This window comes from Crassostrea angulata, chromosome 8 (genome assembly GCF_025612915.1).
Source record: "Crassostrea angulata isolate pt1a10 chromosome 8, ASM2561291v2, whole genome shotgun sequence".
NCBI classification, from domain to species: domain Eukaryota; kingdom Metazoa; phylum Mollusca; class Bivalvia; order Ostreida; family Ostreidae; genus Magallana; species Magallana angulata.
Window position 1 is genome coordinate 10,905,891 of NC_069118.1, and position 15,931 is coordinate 10,921,821.

Sequence of the window (15,931 nt, forward strand, 5' to 3'; positions counted from 1 at the left end):
CACATTTTGTACCCGCGAGATCTCAGAAACTATAAGTGATCAAATCGCGAAACTTTCATGGATGAAAGACATTTGATTGAAGATGTGTTTAACCGGTTTTATTTTGTCTTCCGTCGCTTCCGGTCCACACCGGAAGAGTTCAAACAAATCGAGCTGTTTATTAGTTTAACTGTTTACCTTTGACATTTTTTTTGTTAGATAAATGGAAAATAATCTACAAAAGGCAAGTATACAAGAAATATTTCATACAATTTAAATTGTGCACTTCCGCATGTCCGTTTCCTGTCCCGAGACAAAAAACCTTATTTCGACGAGATCTAAAAAACGGTGACGACTTGAACAACCAAACTTTGTGGGATGATAGACCTATGTAAGAACATGTGTTAACACTATTTTGTTTTGTTCGGCGTAACTTCCGGTCGTCACCGGAAGCACTTTAATTTTTTTTCTTCATATTTTATTCATTTTACACAAAATGAAAATATCAGTATACAATCTTACATATGTCATCTATATAATGTTTAATTAGCAAATAAATTTTACTTCCGGTGAGATATCTCAAATATCTCTATGTAGCTTTCTTTTTTACAAATTTGATATCCGCGAGATTTTTGTCATTGTAAGTGATTGAGACACGAATCTTTCATGATTGATAGAAATTTGAGTGTGGATATGTTTAACGGGTTTAATTTTGTGAACTGTTACTTCCGGTTCTTACCGGAATGGTTCAGACAAATCATGTTTTTAACAAGTTTAACTGACTTTCCTGGGTGTTTCATCTAGCCTGATAAACAGTGATGTACGTTAAGCAAATGTACGAGAAAAGCCATCTTTTGTTTTCATTAATCACTTCCGTTCGTCCATTTCCGGTCCCGAGACAAAAAATATTGTTTTAAAGAGATCAGAGATGTGAACAACTAAACTTTGAGGAAAGATTGACTTATGATTGTACAAATGGTTAAAATTTTTGTTCAGTTCGGCGTTCCTTCCGGTCATCACAGAAATTACTTCAAAAATTGATTTCTTTTTCATTCCCGTTGTTTTTATTAGAAGTAACGTCTGGATATATCATTCACAATAATTATCATATCCACTTTTTTTTTCTATGTGAGAGAAGCAATGTCTTACAGTTGAATTGATACATATCAAAACGGAAGACCTTTTTGTTGCTTTTGCAACAAGAGTCTAGTTATTAAGGTCTTCCGTTTCCAACGGAAGACCTTATAGTGATTGTAATGTTTCTTCTTCTTATTAAGGTCTTCCGTTTCCAACAGAAGACCTTATAGTGATTGTAATGTTTCTTATTATTATTAAGGTCTTCCGTTTTCCAACGGAAGACCTTATTGTTTTCGTTCGGTTTCTTTTTCCCTATTATTACTATTTTTTTTTTCTTACAAAATTTGTGCAGGCGATTTCTCGAAAATGGCTGAACCGATTTTCGTGAAACTTTCAGATCTAATAGATATTAATCCGAACTTAATATACATTTTTTTATTTTGATGACGTCATTTCCGTTCTTGAGAAAATGACGTTTTAGCGAATTTCAGAGGGTCGGCTTGTCCAGGGATCTCCTCCTAAACGGTAAAAGATATTGAGTTCAAACTTTCAGGGATTGTAGACAAGAGATTGTAGATGTGCAATTTGGCATTCATATTTGTCATGCTCAAAAAGCGTTAAAGCTCGCCCGGTCCCGAAAATTGAGACTAAAAAACGCCTTAATTTTTTATGGTTTTCTTAGTTTATCTCTTTTTTGAAAAATATTTTGTTAACACATGTAATGCAAAAAAAGTTTATATTTACAAGACCTTTCATTGATAACAAGAAAAAGGGGCTGGCCCCTAACATTAGGAAACCAAAGGGCTCTAAAGTCTTTAATCTGTAGCCCTTTACTGAGAGATATTTTGTGAAATGTTATAGAAGCAAATATGTTTATCTCACAGTTATGTATCCAAGCAGTGTAATGATTTTGTCATGTATTACGTAATTAAGGGTTTTTAGGGGCCAAAAGTCCAAAATGTCGATCACCCAAATCTCAGAAAGGAAAAATATTTTGTTATGCAACACAGAAGAAAAGTTGTTCAAATAAATGTTCTAAACAATATGCAACCTTCAAAATTTTGTTAAACGGCCCCTATAAGGAGATAAGGGATCGGCCCCTAAAACCTTCTTTCTCATATATCTCCAGAACGGTATCGGTTTTCTAAACACTTGTTGAACAAAATTTGTTTAAATTTAAATGAGCTTTCATTTAATATCAAGATAAAGGGGCTGGCCCCTCAAATAAGGGGATCAAAGGGCTCTAAAATCTCTAATCTGTAGCCCTTTACTGAGAGATATTTTGTGAAAGGTTATAGAAGCAAATATGTTTATCTGACAGTTATGTATCCAACCAATGTAATGATTTTATTATGTGTTACGTAATTAAGGGTTTTTAGGGGCCAAAAGTCCAAAATGTCGATCACCCATATCCCAGAAAGGAAAAATATTTTGTAATGCAATACAGAAGAAAAGTTGTTCAAATTAATGTTCTTAACAATAAGCAACCTTCAACATTTTGTTAAACGGCCCCTATAAGGAGATAAGGGATCGGTCCCTAAAACCTTCTTTCTCATATATCTCCAGAATGGTAACAAATTTCTGAACACTTGTTGAATAAAATTTGTTAAGAATTAAATGACCTTTTATTTGATATCAAGAAAAAGGGGCTGGCCCCTCAAATAAGGGGACTAAAGGGCTCTAAAGTCTTTAATCTGTAGCCCTTTACTGAGAGATATTTTGTGAAAGGTTATAAAAGCAAATATGTTTATCTCACAGTTATGCATCCAAGCAATGTAATGATTTTGTCATGTATTACGTAATTAAAGGTTTTAAGGGACCAAAAGTCCAAAATTATGATCACCCATATCTCAGAAAGGAAAAATATTTTGAAATGCAATACAGAAGAAAAGTTGTTCAAAAAGATGTTCTTAACCATAAGCAATCTTCAAAATTTCGCCAAACGGCCCCTATAAGGAGATAAGGGATCGGCCCCTTAAACCTTCTTTCTCATATATCTCCAGAACGGTAACGAAGTTTTAAACACTTGTTGACAAAATGTTTTCAGAATTAAATGTCCTTTCATTTGATTCCAAGAAAAAGGGACTGGCCCCTTAAATTAGGGGATCAAAGGGCTCTAAAAATTGTATATATATAGCCCTTTAATGAGAGCCATTTTGTGAAAGGTTATTAATGCTAGATAAGATATAATACGTTTCCATATCCTAACAATATAATGATTTTCTCTTGCGTTAAACAATTAGGGTTTTTAGGGACCAGATGTAAACAAAATTAATCTTTTCATTCTTGATTGGAGGAAATGCAAACATTTAAAAAAAGCAATGCAATAGAACTTATAAAAAGCGATGCAATGAAGCATAAGTACTTCACTCCTTTTTCCATATCATGTTTTTTATTATCGAAAATCAAAGTCGATGATGTCATATTTTCTTCTAAATATCGGACGGAAGACCTCCTCGTTGCTCGCAACGAGATCGTGTCTAGTTATTATTTTTTTTTGTCCGTTTTTTGTCCACAAGATTTCTCAGAGATGGCTGAATGGATTTTCTTGAAATTTTTAGGACTGACAGAAAATTATAATATCTCCAGGCGTTTTTTTCATTTTTTCAAAATTCACTTCCTGTCGTCCGTTTCCTGTCCCGCGACAAAAAGCTATGGACAATGAGATCTCAGAAACGATAAAGACTTGAACATCCAAACTTTGAGGGATGATAGACCTATAGTTGTAGATGTGTTTAAACTATTTTGTTTTGTTCGTCGTAACTTCCGGTCGTCACCGGAAGCTCTTCAAAAATTATGCTTTTACGCATTTAATATATTTCTCGGAGAATTGAAATATAAGTATAAATGCTTACATATGTCATCTATCCGATGATTAATAAACATAAAAATTCTACTTCCGGTGAGATATCTCAAATATCTCATGAAGCCTTTTTTAAAGTAAATGTTTGAACCCCGAGATCTCAGAAACTGTAAGTGATCAAAACACGAAACTTACAGGGATGATAGACATTTGATAGAAGATGTGTTTAACCATTTTTATTTTGTCGACCGTCACTTCCGGTCCACACAGGAAGAGTTCAAACAAATCAAGTTTTTTAAAAAGTTAACTCGATTTTTCAGAGATGCATGGATGAATTTTCTTGAAATTTATAGGACTGATAGAGAACGAAAATATCTCTAGGCATTTTTTTCATTTTTCAAAATTCACTTCCTGTCGTCCGTTTCCTGTCCCGAGACAAAAAGCTATGGACAATGAGATCTCAGAAACGATAAAGACTTGAACATCCAAACTTTGAGGGATGATAGACCTATAGTTGTAGATGTGTTTAAACTATTTTGTTTTGTTCGTCGTAACTTCCGGTCGTCACCGGAAGCTCTTCAAAAATTATGCTTTTACGCATTTAATATATTTCTCGGAGAATTGAAATATAAGTATAAATGCTTACATATGTCATCTATCCGATGATTAATAAACATAAAAATTCTACTTCCGGTGAGATATCTCAAATATCTCATGAAGCCTTTTTTTAAAGTAAATGTTTGAACCCCGAGATCTCAGAAACTGTAAGTGATCAAAACACGAAACTTACAGGGATGATAGACATTTGATAGAAGATGTGTTTAACCGTTTTTACTTGGTTGACCGTCACTTCCGGTCCACACAGGAAGAGTTCAAACAAATCAAGTTTTTTAAAAGTTTAACTCGATTTTTCAGAGATGCACGGATGGATTTTCTTGAAATTTATAGGACTGATAGAGAACGAAAATATCTCTAGGCATTTTTTTTCATTTTTTCAAAATTCCCTTCCTGTCGTCCGTTTCCTGTCCCGCGATAAAAAGCTATGGACAATGAGATCTCAGAAACGATAAAGACTTGAACATCCAAACTTTGAGGGATGATAGACCTATAGCTGTAGATGTGTTTAAACTATTTTGTTTTGTTCGTCGTAACTTCCGGTCGTCACCGGAAGCACTTCAAAAATTATGTTTTTACGCATTTTATTTGTTTAACACTGAAATGATATAAAGGTATAAACGCTTTCATATGTCATCTATCCGATGATTAATAAACAAAAAAAATTACTTCCGGTGAGATATCTCAAATATCTCAGGTAGTCTTTTTAAAACAAATATTATGACAGCAAAGTCTCATAAACTGTAAGTGACCAAGACACAAAACTTACACGGATGATAGACATTTGATAGAAGATGTGTTTAACCGTTTTTATTTTGTCGACCGTTACTTCCGGTCCACACCGGAAGAGTTCAAACAATTCATGTTGTTTAAGAGATTTACTGCTTCTGTTTGACAAAGTAAGACAAATTGATAGTTAATTAAGTCCTGTTGTCTAATGGTTATGAAATACTGAGAGAAGCAATGTCTTACAGTTAAATTGATACATGTATATCAAAACGGAAGACCTTTTTGTTGCTTTTGCAACAAGAGTCTAGTTATTATTTTTTTTTTTTGTCCGTTTTTTGTCCACAAGATATCTCAGAGATGGCTGGATAGATTCTCTTGAAATTTTCAGGACTGATAGAAAATGATAATATCTCTAGGCGTTTTTTTCATTTTGTCAAAATTCACTTCCTGTCGTCAATTTCCTGTCCCGCAATAAAAAGCTATGGACAATGAGATCTCAGAAACGATAAAGACTTGAACCTCCAAACTTTGAGGGATGATAGACCTATAGTTGTAGATGTGTTTAAACTATTTTGTTTTGTTCGTCGTAACTTCCGGTCGTCACCGGAAGCTCTTCAAAAATTATGCTTTTACGCATTTAATATATTTCTCGGAGAATTGAAATATAAGTATAAATGATTATATATGTCATCTATCCGATGATTAATAAACATAAAAATTCTACTTCCAGTGAGATATCTCAAATATCTCATGAAGCCTTTTTTAAAATAAATGTTTGAACCCCGAGATCTCAGAAACTGTAAGTGATCAAGAAAGGAAACTTACAGGGATGATAGACATTTGATAGAAAATGTGTTTAACCGTTTTTATTTGGTCGACCGTCACTTCCGGTCCACACAGAAAGAGTTTAAACAAATCAAGTTTTTTAAAAGTTTAACCAGATTTCTCAGAGATGCATGGATGGATTTTCTTGAAATTTTTAGGACTGATCAAGAACGATAATATCTCCAGGGATTTTTTTTCATTTTTTCAAAATTCACTTCCTGTCGTCCGTTTCCTGTCCCGCGACAAAAAGCTATGGACAATGAGATCTCAGAAACGATAAAGACTTGAACCTCCAAACTTTGAGGGATGATAGACCTATAGTTGTAGATGTGTTTAAACTATTTTGTTTTGTTCGTCGTAACTTCCGGTCGTCACCGGAAGCACTTCAAAAATCATGTTTTTACGCATTTTATTTGTTTAACACAGAATTGAATATAAGTAAAAAATCTATCCGATGATTAATAAACACAAACAAATTGCTTCTGGTGAGATATCTCAAATATCTCAGGTAGTCTTTTTAAAACAAATATTATGACAGCGAGATCTCATGAACTGTAAGTGACCAAGACACGAAACTTACATGGATGATAGACATTTGAAAGAAGATGTGGTTAACCGCTCTCATTTTGTCAACCGTCAGTTCCGGTCCACACCGGAAGAGTTCAAACAATTCAAGTTGGTTAAGAGTTTAACTGTTTTTGTTTGACAATGTAAGACAAATTGATAGCCAATAAAGTCCTGTTGTGTAATGGTTAAGAAATACTAACTTTCATTTTCATCGAACACTTCCGTTTGTCCGTTTCCTGTCCCGAGACAAAAAACCTTGAATCCTAGAGATCTCAAAAACGGTGACGACTTGATCAATCAAACTTTGTGGGATGATAGAAGTATGTATGTACATGTGTTTACACTATATTGTAATGTTCGGCGTAATTTCCGGTCGTCACCGGAAGCACTTCAAAAATTTGTTTGTTTTTTTCATATTTTATATATTTTACATAAAATGAAAATATTAGTATACAATCTTACATATGTCATCTATATAATGTTAAATTAGCAAATAAATTTTACTTCCGGTGAGATATCTCAAATGTCTCTATGTAGCTTTCCTTTTTATAAATTTGATGTCCGCGAGATTTTTGTCACTGTAAGCGAATTAGACACGGAACTTTCATGATTGATAGAAATTTGATTGGGGATGTGTTTAACGGGTTTAATTTGGTCAACTGTCACTTCCGGTTCTTACCGGAAAGGTTCAAACAAATCATGTTTTTAACAAGTTTAACTGACTTTCTTGGGTGTTTCATCTAGCCTGACAAACAGTGATGTACGCTGAGCAAATGTATGAGAAATACCAGCTTTTGTTTTCATTAATCACTTCCGTTTGTCCGTTTCCAGTCCCGAGACAAAAAATATTGTTTCTAAAAGATCTTAGATTTGGCAGAGACGTGAACAACCAAACTTTGAGGAAAGATTAACTTATCATTGTACAAATGGTTAACATTTTTTTTTAGTTCGGCATTACTTCCGGTCGTCACAGAAAGTACTTCAGAAATTGATTTCTTTTTCATTCTCGTTGTTTTACATGTAAGTAACGTCCGTATATATCATTCACAATAATTATCATATCCACTTTTTTCTCTGTCAGAGAAGCAATGTCTTACAGTTAAATTGATACATGTATATCAAAACGGAAGACCTTTTTGTTGCTTTTGCAACAAGAGTCTAGTTATTATTATTTTTTTCCCCTTTTTCTCTCGTGAATTTCTCAGAGATGTCTCGATGGATTTTTATAAAATTTTCAGGAATGACAGAAAATAAAAAGATCTAGAGAATTTTAATAAAAAATGTTCTGAATTCATTGCCGGTCGTCCGTTTCCTGTCCCGCGACAAAAAGCTTGTCACCTCGAGATCTAAAAAACGGTAAACACTTAAACATTCAAACTTTGTGGGATGATAGACCTATAACTTTAGATGTGTTTAAACACTTTTGTTTTGTTCGTCATAACTTCCGGTTGTCACCGGAAGCACTTCAAAAATAATTATTTTTACGCATCAAATTTTTTGTCAATAGAATAAATATATAAGAATAAATCTATACATAGGAAATCTCTGCGATGTAATATCAACAAAATTTTTTTTACTTCCGGTGAGATATCTCAAATATCTCAGGTAGCTTTTTTAAAACACATTTTGTACCAGCGAGATCTCAGAAACTATAAGCGATCAAGACACGAAACTTTCATGGATGATAGACATTTGATTGAAGATGTGTTTAACCGGTTTCATTTTGTCTTCCGTCACTTCCGGTCCATACCGGAAGAGTTAAAAAAATCGAGCTGTTTATCAGTTCAACTGTTTTCCTTTTATATATTTTAGTTAGATAAATGAAAAATAATGTACAAAAGGCAAGTTAACAAGAAATATTGAATACAATTTACATTGAACACTTCCGTTTGCCCGTTTCCTGTCCAGAGACCAAAAACCTTATTTCGACAAGATCTCAAAAACAGTAACGACTTGAACAACCAAACTTTGTGGGATGATAGACCTATGTATGTACATGTGTTAACACTATTTTGTTCTATCCGGCATAACTTCCGGTCGTTACAGGAAGTACACCCAATTTTGATATTTTTAAAAATATTTTGGTTATTTAGCATTGAAGTAACATTTTAGCTATAGAAATACAAAAAGTCATCTACACATGGTAAAAAAAGGATCTACTTCCGGTGAGACATCTCAAATATCTCAGGTAGCCTTCTTTTTTAAAAACAAAGTACCCACAAGAAACTGTGATAGATCAAGACTTATATAGATATTAGACATTGATTGAACATGTGTTTAACGGGTTTCATTGGGTCCTACGTCACTTCCGGTTAATACTTGAAATGTTCAAAAGCAATAGAACTTTTTTTAAAACTTTTAACTTTTTTAAAAACATTTTACTCAATGTGATGAACAGTAACGTACGTAGGTAAATGAACTAACATATCTACTTTCCGTTTTTTAAATCACTTCCGTTTGTTCGTTTCCGGACCCTAGATTTTTTCAACGAGATATTATAACTAACGAAAACTTGAACATCCAAACTTTGAGGAGAGACAAAATGTACATATATCCATTTTCTGTTTACAAGATAACTGGATTTTTTGTGCAGATTAATACATGAGGAACGGAAGACCTTTTTGTTGCTATAGCAACAAGAGTCTAGTTGTATCTACATCTACTGGATTTATATGTTTCATTTAAATTATATTTTCACTATATGGTCATATTAGCCCCGCCCAATGGCCTGATCCCCTGACCCAGGGGCGATGAATTTTACAAATGTGGTGGTGGGCTTTATGAACATCAGATCCATGCATATACTTCTTTCCAACACGTGTCAGAATAGAAATGATTATTTTAAAAACGTGGTCTTTTTTCCTTTGATTCTGCTAATGAGGCCCCGGGGTGGTATGGTCATAAATTTCAAAATTTATATTCTTATTATTCAAGAAATACTTAAAACTAGAAATGGTAATAATTGATACAGTAGTTTTCAAAAGGTTAAAAATGTAAAATTGTTAACCTTAGATGACGACGCACGACGACGGAAAAACTGTAACTATTAAATCAACAAGTTGCTGTTTTCTTTATAAAAAAGAACTGCAATACGTACGTGGACCATGTACATTGTTTCTAATGAAAACCTGTAAGCCTTTAGACCATCGGAGATTTCACCGACTTTAGCCTCCTGCATTTAACTACTAGGATTTGACTTTTTACCTCAGAATTTAAAGGGTTCATACTACTAACATAATTATGAATTATTTTAATTAAGATTACATGTTTAGTATTTGGCATTCGGCAAATTCCACTATCTGCGCACACGTTATGCCTTGCAATACTTTGTTAACTACGCAGTGACAGTTTCGTGTAAACCAATTCCATATTTTTATGCATATGTTGAGTTTTAAACTTTTATACAGTCAAATAATTATATGTATTCAATAATCTATTATATACAGTCACATAATTATTCAAAGTGTACATTTTTTTAAAACGGGAAATACTGTAGCCCGCCTTCTAAAGAAGTAAAGTTAAGCTACATGTGTATTCGGAAAACAACAAAACATCGCGATTTTTTCTATTTAATGCATGTTGTAGTTTCGGCATAACATTACCTTATTCCATGATACTGACATTTCATATCACATGTCGATAATTTGTTTAACAGGAATATTTTGTTTCCGTACAATTTACCGACAACTTTAAAATTACAGAGCCTTTGAACTTATATATGTGTGCATATGGCATGGAACCCCGATCCGATTCAGATAAACGTGTGCTAGCCTAGGGCTCGTAACATAAAGGGGTACTTAAGTCTAAGACAGTGCCTAAATAGGACTTATGTACATTCTTAGACTTAAGTCCGTAATTAGAAGAGTGTTAGGCTATGACAATCTACCCACAACTTTGACGGCCGGTAGAGGTGACTTAAGTATGTTTAAGTATCGTTTTCACACATTCAGAAGTTTTATTGTTGATTATTTCAATTCAGCATTTGATTACAGAGTATTATTTACACAAAATCAATAATTTAATATTCACCTTGATAAAAGTTTTGATTTGATTGATAAAAATTATAACAGTGCTCGATATGAATTGTAACATTTTCCATATGAAAGCTCTGTAACTCCCTTATAACTTAACAAATGGCACTCAAATTTTTGTTGAATATTAAAAATGCCTTACTGAAGTATTCTAAACATTAAAATTAGAAACAATTTTTTTTACCAAAATCGTGACCATGCCCCTTTAACCTTTGCTATATTTTCTGCGTGGACATCAGGTAGCAAGGAACAGTTTCGAATAAAATAACCGTCAAAAGTTTTGTAAAATTGAGAGTGACTGAGGTTGAATGAGAGTGTGAGTGTTGCTAAAATTCATGAAACGATTATTATTGGTCAGACGGATGTCTCTTGTTTAAAATTGGTATGCAATATGTACGCACCTAATGCAAAGTACATGTGAATCAGAAGTAAAATGCTTTACTAGCGGCTATGACTGTTATGTTGACTTTACAAAGTAAGCAAGTTACAGACGGGAGGTAATTATAAATTAACGCAAAAAGTAGGTGGATGGGACATAGTAAAATATACACTGTTAAGTTTTTGACATGTAATAGTGCACATGGTAGAGAATGTCAACCCATTGCAGGGAATAAGCTTGGGGAGGTCTAAAAAGCTGAAAAATGATGTAAAATAGGCGAAATATAAAAGGGTCAAAATTTCATAAAAACCAGTGTGTAGAAAATTTTACAGGTGTTGACTGGTAATTTTCTTCAGAAATTGGTAATTGGCCTTAGGTATTTGTGCTGAATGGGAACTTAGGAAATTCTAGTTTCAGAGTTCCGAGGACACACATCTCCTAGCTACAATGAACTGTATAAAAAAAAAACAACTGTCCAGTGCCACCTCAGGGTCCACGCAGTTAAATACTTTCTTGGGGTTTTCATGCGGTATGACTATAGCCACATTGCAGAGAAAATACATAACTTTCATTAATAAGGTTTATAACTAAGGTCTTTACAACAAACGAAATACAACATTCTTCATGATTGAAGGCTAAATAAAACAAAGATTAAATGAACATCATTCACATGTACAATATGCAGGTTACCTAATGTTATTAACACGTGTTACCTCCACATATCTACGTGTTTGAATTCATAAGTTAACAGTTCAATTATAACTTGTTTCAACAGGCTCAGGTACTACGCTGCTTAAACAAAATGTAGGTCGTTTGTACTACATTTATATAATGAAACTCTTCTAAAACTCCAAAACTATCAATTTGATGTTGCGTCATCTTTTGTTTTTGACATGAAAATGTTTTCCCGGGAAATTCAAAAGAACGATAACATATTCTTAAAAATAAATTAAAACTTCGGAATATCTGATACGTATTGTTTATTTTGAAGTTTCAACGACACTTTTTTCAACAATTGTCTCTTTAAAATTATCATTCTGCTATTTTGTAGTCGGCTGGAATGTAAAATCCCTCAATGTTGAAAACAGCGTTTCTGGCTTAAAGCAGAAAATAAATGTAGAGACATATTCCGTAAAAAAATTAGATTTTTTTGTGTTTTTAATATTGTACGTTCTTGTGTCTATAAAGTTCACTTCGTAATAATTATTGTTTTGAGGGACATATAAAAGAGACATTCTCCTGAAAACTTCATCAATGTTCTTATCTTTTTAATAATTATTTATCATAATAATGTAGATCTTAAATAATGTATTTATGAGCCTGAACTTTACAATAACAGAAAATATATAATTTTTGTCATCAGGATCTATTTAAGAACTACGCTGTTTCAAATTCCAATTCATGTTTTAGGTTGTTTGCACTAAAAGAAAAAAAGTGGCTTAAATTAATCATTCTGTCACAATGGCGTAATTGTCCTCTGATGTTGATGAAAAAACTTTTCAAATTGAACACTCCATTAATTTTACATCTCAAATTTGTCATTTTCACAAAAACGGCGCAAAATATTGTCCCCTTTAAACCCAATCAGTCAATCGATTGAGTAATCTGAAACATATAAATGGATGCTTTAGAGAGAGATGCAGCATAACAAACATATTCAACTGAACTCAGTTTGATCAGAGTAACTGAAGACAAGGTAAGCAAAATTTTCCATAAATTGCTGTAACATATATATTGTAACTAATGAAAATTAATCTGTTATTGGTCTTGATTTATAGAAATTTTGGTCGACTTTGGGTATTTTATATCCTTTTTAAAAAAAATAATGATAACCCTAGTGCTAGTCATGCTATACGAAGTAAACATTGAATAAACATTAAATCGTGAAATTTTAACATACAAATAAACAGGAAGTATGGTTATTTTAATAATGATATATCTGCATTTAAGAATGTATTAAGTTTTAGCTACAATTTAAAGCAAATAAGTTCAATTTTCTACTATCATAATTATTATTATAATCAGTTCTCAGTTTATTTCTTTATTAACTTTGAGCTGCATAGCTCATCACTACAAACAAACAAGTACATAAATGCACAGGTAGGTTAACAGAAGAATATGGCAGAAGTGTACATACAGTATCATTATCTTACTTACGAAAGTAGGTTTTGTCTTAGTTCCAATCTAAAGTAGAAAAAATAACCCCAATACATACATTTTTAACATTTTCAGCATTAAAATGCCGCAATAGTTTCGACATTGAAGATTTTTTTTTTCTAGTGGTGTAATGTAACGCTTCGTTTAAAGGACATGTTCAAATAAGATTTATTTTCAACAAAATATGAACACAGAAAACATTTTCTATTTTGTTGTTCACAGTTATCAGATCGACCCGTTTCTATTATTGCTAGTTGTTGCAAAGACAATCTAAATCTTGGAATATATTTTTGGTACTTGATTGGTTCGGGTTTCCGTATATAATAATCGTAAATTATTGGTTGCAATAAGGTATTTTTTAAAAAGAGAGAATTTAATGGAACTATCTAGTTGTAAAACATAATGTCTAGTTTGAAAAAAAAAATTGTTTGACAATAATATCTGCATTTGTTGTTGTTGTTTTCTTTCTATAATTCAAACATATCTTGTACCAGGGTTGCATATCAAATTCCCGTAAAGCGTTTTTTTTTTCATCATAAAAAATCTTTAACATGGAGCAACCAGTTGTTTGCATTATATTTTAACACAGTCATATATTTAATAATAGAAGTATTGAATAATACAACTGTAATGGCAAAGGTATTTTTGGCGAAACATAATTATTTTAAGCATTCTTTGGTACAGCAAAGGAAAAGTCCTTATTCATAATACACCGCTATATTACAAATTAGAACTTTCAACCCCTATTATATATAAAGTTTCTCAATAGTAGGTGCTTTGATTGAACCACATACCCTAAAGGCATAATTAATTACACAGCCAACAAGACAATCGGACAATGACAGCAATTTGTTATGATTTAAAGTTTCGGATATTTCTTATCAATATACAAATATTCCTCTCTATTTTGCTCGGTTGTTTTTCAGCTCTAGCGAACTTAATACTGTGGCTTAAAATAATGCCTTAACAGGCAAACTGATCTACGATTCTAATTATTTCGGCTCTTTCGCCTATATGAAAATCATCGTATTGCATTATATTGAATTCTGAGTTACGTTATATATAAATTAGTGCAAAAGCTTGTCTCTTATGTCAGATTTACGTATTGTTCCAATTTCTTCATATTTTGTAAAGTTTACAACAAAACATACACTCTCAGATTCAATCGCAACTTCTCAGGCCTTTCTGGCAGGCTCGGAAAAACACCTCGATTGTATTACCTAGGCGTCCATGACAACCCCCTTTTTATAAAACTTGATATAAATACAACATATTTTACGATCTGTTGAGATGTAAGCTAGACTTCAATATAACATAGAAGCGACTTATTAGGCTGTCTAGCTGATACTTATTTAATTTTTTATAGGAAGCGACTCCATTCTGTATAAAAGTCTAACATCCGGTAATGGGAAAGGCCCGAGAAGTTGCGTTTGTCTCAGATTTTGATTTTTAAACACTGATCTCTAGCGCGTCTGAATTACCAATATGTTGTTTAAATTAAGGATTTTGCATTTTCGGTTGAGCCGCAAGGGCGTCAAATGCAATCCAGCATTACATTATAACACAGGTGTTAGAGGACAGGACCCCCCTTCCCCTAATTGGCAATTTTTACACCTGTATATACATGACTTTAAATAAATTTCTGTCAAACAAGTCAGTTTATAATACTGACAATATTGTTTTCATGTGCGGATCGGGGGAAGGTGGTTCTTCCGTTCAAAGTTTAGTAAAATCATATAAAAATATAAGCCCCCCCCCCCTTTTCCGGTAAAAATTCTGATTCTGCGCCAGTATTTTTTTAAACATTATAAAATGTAATCGAAGTCTGTCGACATGACTTCGTTACTGATCTTTTGAAAGAACATCAACGTGTAAAACCCACGGCAGGTCCTGACACGACAGGCTAAGTCTTAAATCGATTTTGAAATAAATATCTTTCATTGTGAATACAATTACATGTAATATTTAGGAGTAACCCCGAGTAGTTCAAATGCAGTGGTATTTTTTAAAGTTAGAATGACAGCTTTTCTGTGAAAGCAATCCATAATGTAAATAGAATAATTTGTAATCAGTTTAAGATTTCTTCAAATGTCTCAAGTCAAAATGTATTCCCATATTGATCTCTTGTGCATGTACCTTGTGATAAAAAAAATATCATTAATCATACACTTCAACAATAAGTTCGACCCCTTACTTCTTCCATTTGTAGATGTCTGCTCTCATGAATGCAGTGCTGGGCTTTGTGTTGGTTGCTGTCTTTCTGCCGGATCTGGGCACCTGTTGGACACGAGAGGGACCGTGCTACAGCATGGCGGAGTGCGATGCCAAGATTTGTTTCAACTATTGCAAATCATTTCGCTACAGATCCTCTTCATGTGACCGTCAAGATTTCCTCTGTCCTGTACCCACTCAGCACTTCAAATGCCGCTGTACTGACTATGACCCGCTAATAAGAATACCTACTCTAACAAAGTAGTTCAATAAATGATCTCGCATGCAAATTGGTGTTTATATTGTTAATTTCAAAGGTTAAAACATAGGCCAACATGATTTGCCAGAATTTTTTTATTAAATAATGAAATAACCTATGAAGAACTACCTTTCAACATACCCGAAACTAAAAAAAATATTTTTTTATATTTTGTTAAAACATTGTGTTTTCCATCACAATAAAAACATGCAGCAAAAAAAAAATCAATACTTTACATGAGGACTGATCAACAAATCATTAGCAAATTCAACGTACCCTTGCGATCCATGATCATGTAC

At 33.0% G+C, this 15,931-nt stretch overlaps 1 long non-coding RNA gene across 1 annotated transcript; it reads left to right on the forward strand.

The window, feature by feature from the left end:
* The first annotated feature begins 12,644 nt into the window (after nt 1-12,644).
* LOC128157785 (uncharacterized) lies at nt 12,645-15,663 on the forward strand. Its single transcript, XR_008239859.1, has 2 exons — nt 12,645-12,701; nt 15,372-15,663. It is a non-coding gene; the product is annotated as an uncharacterized LOC128157785 (long non-coding RNA).
* The last annotated feature ends 268 nt before the right edge of the window (nt 15,664-15,931 follow it).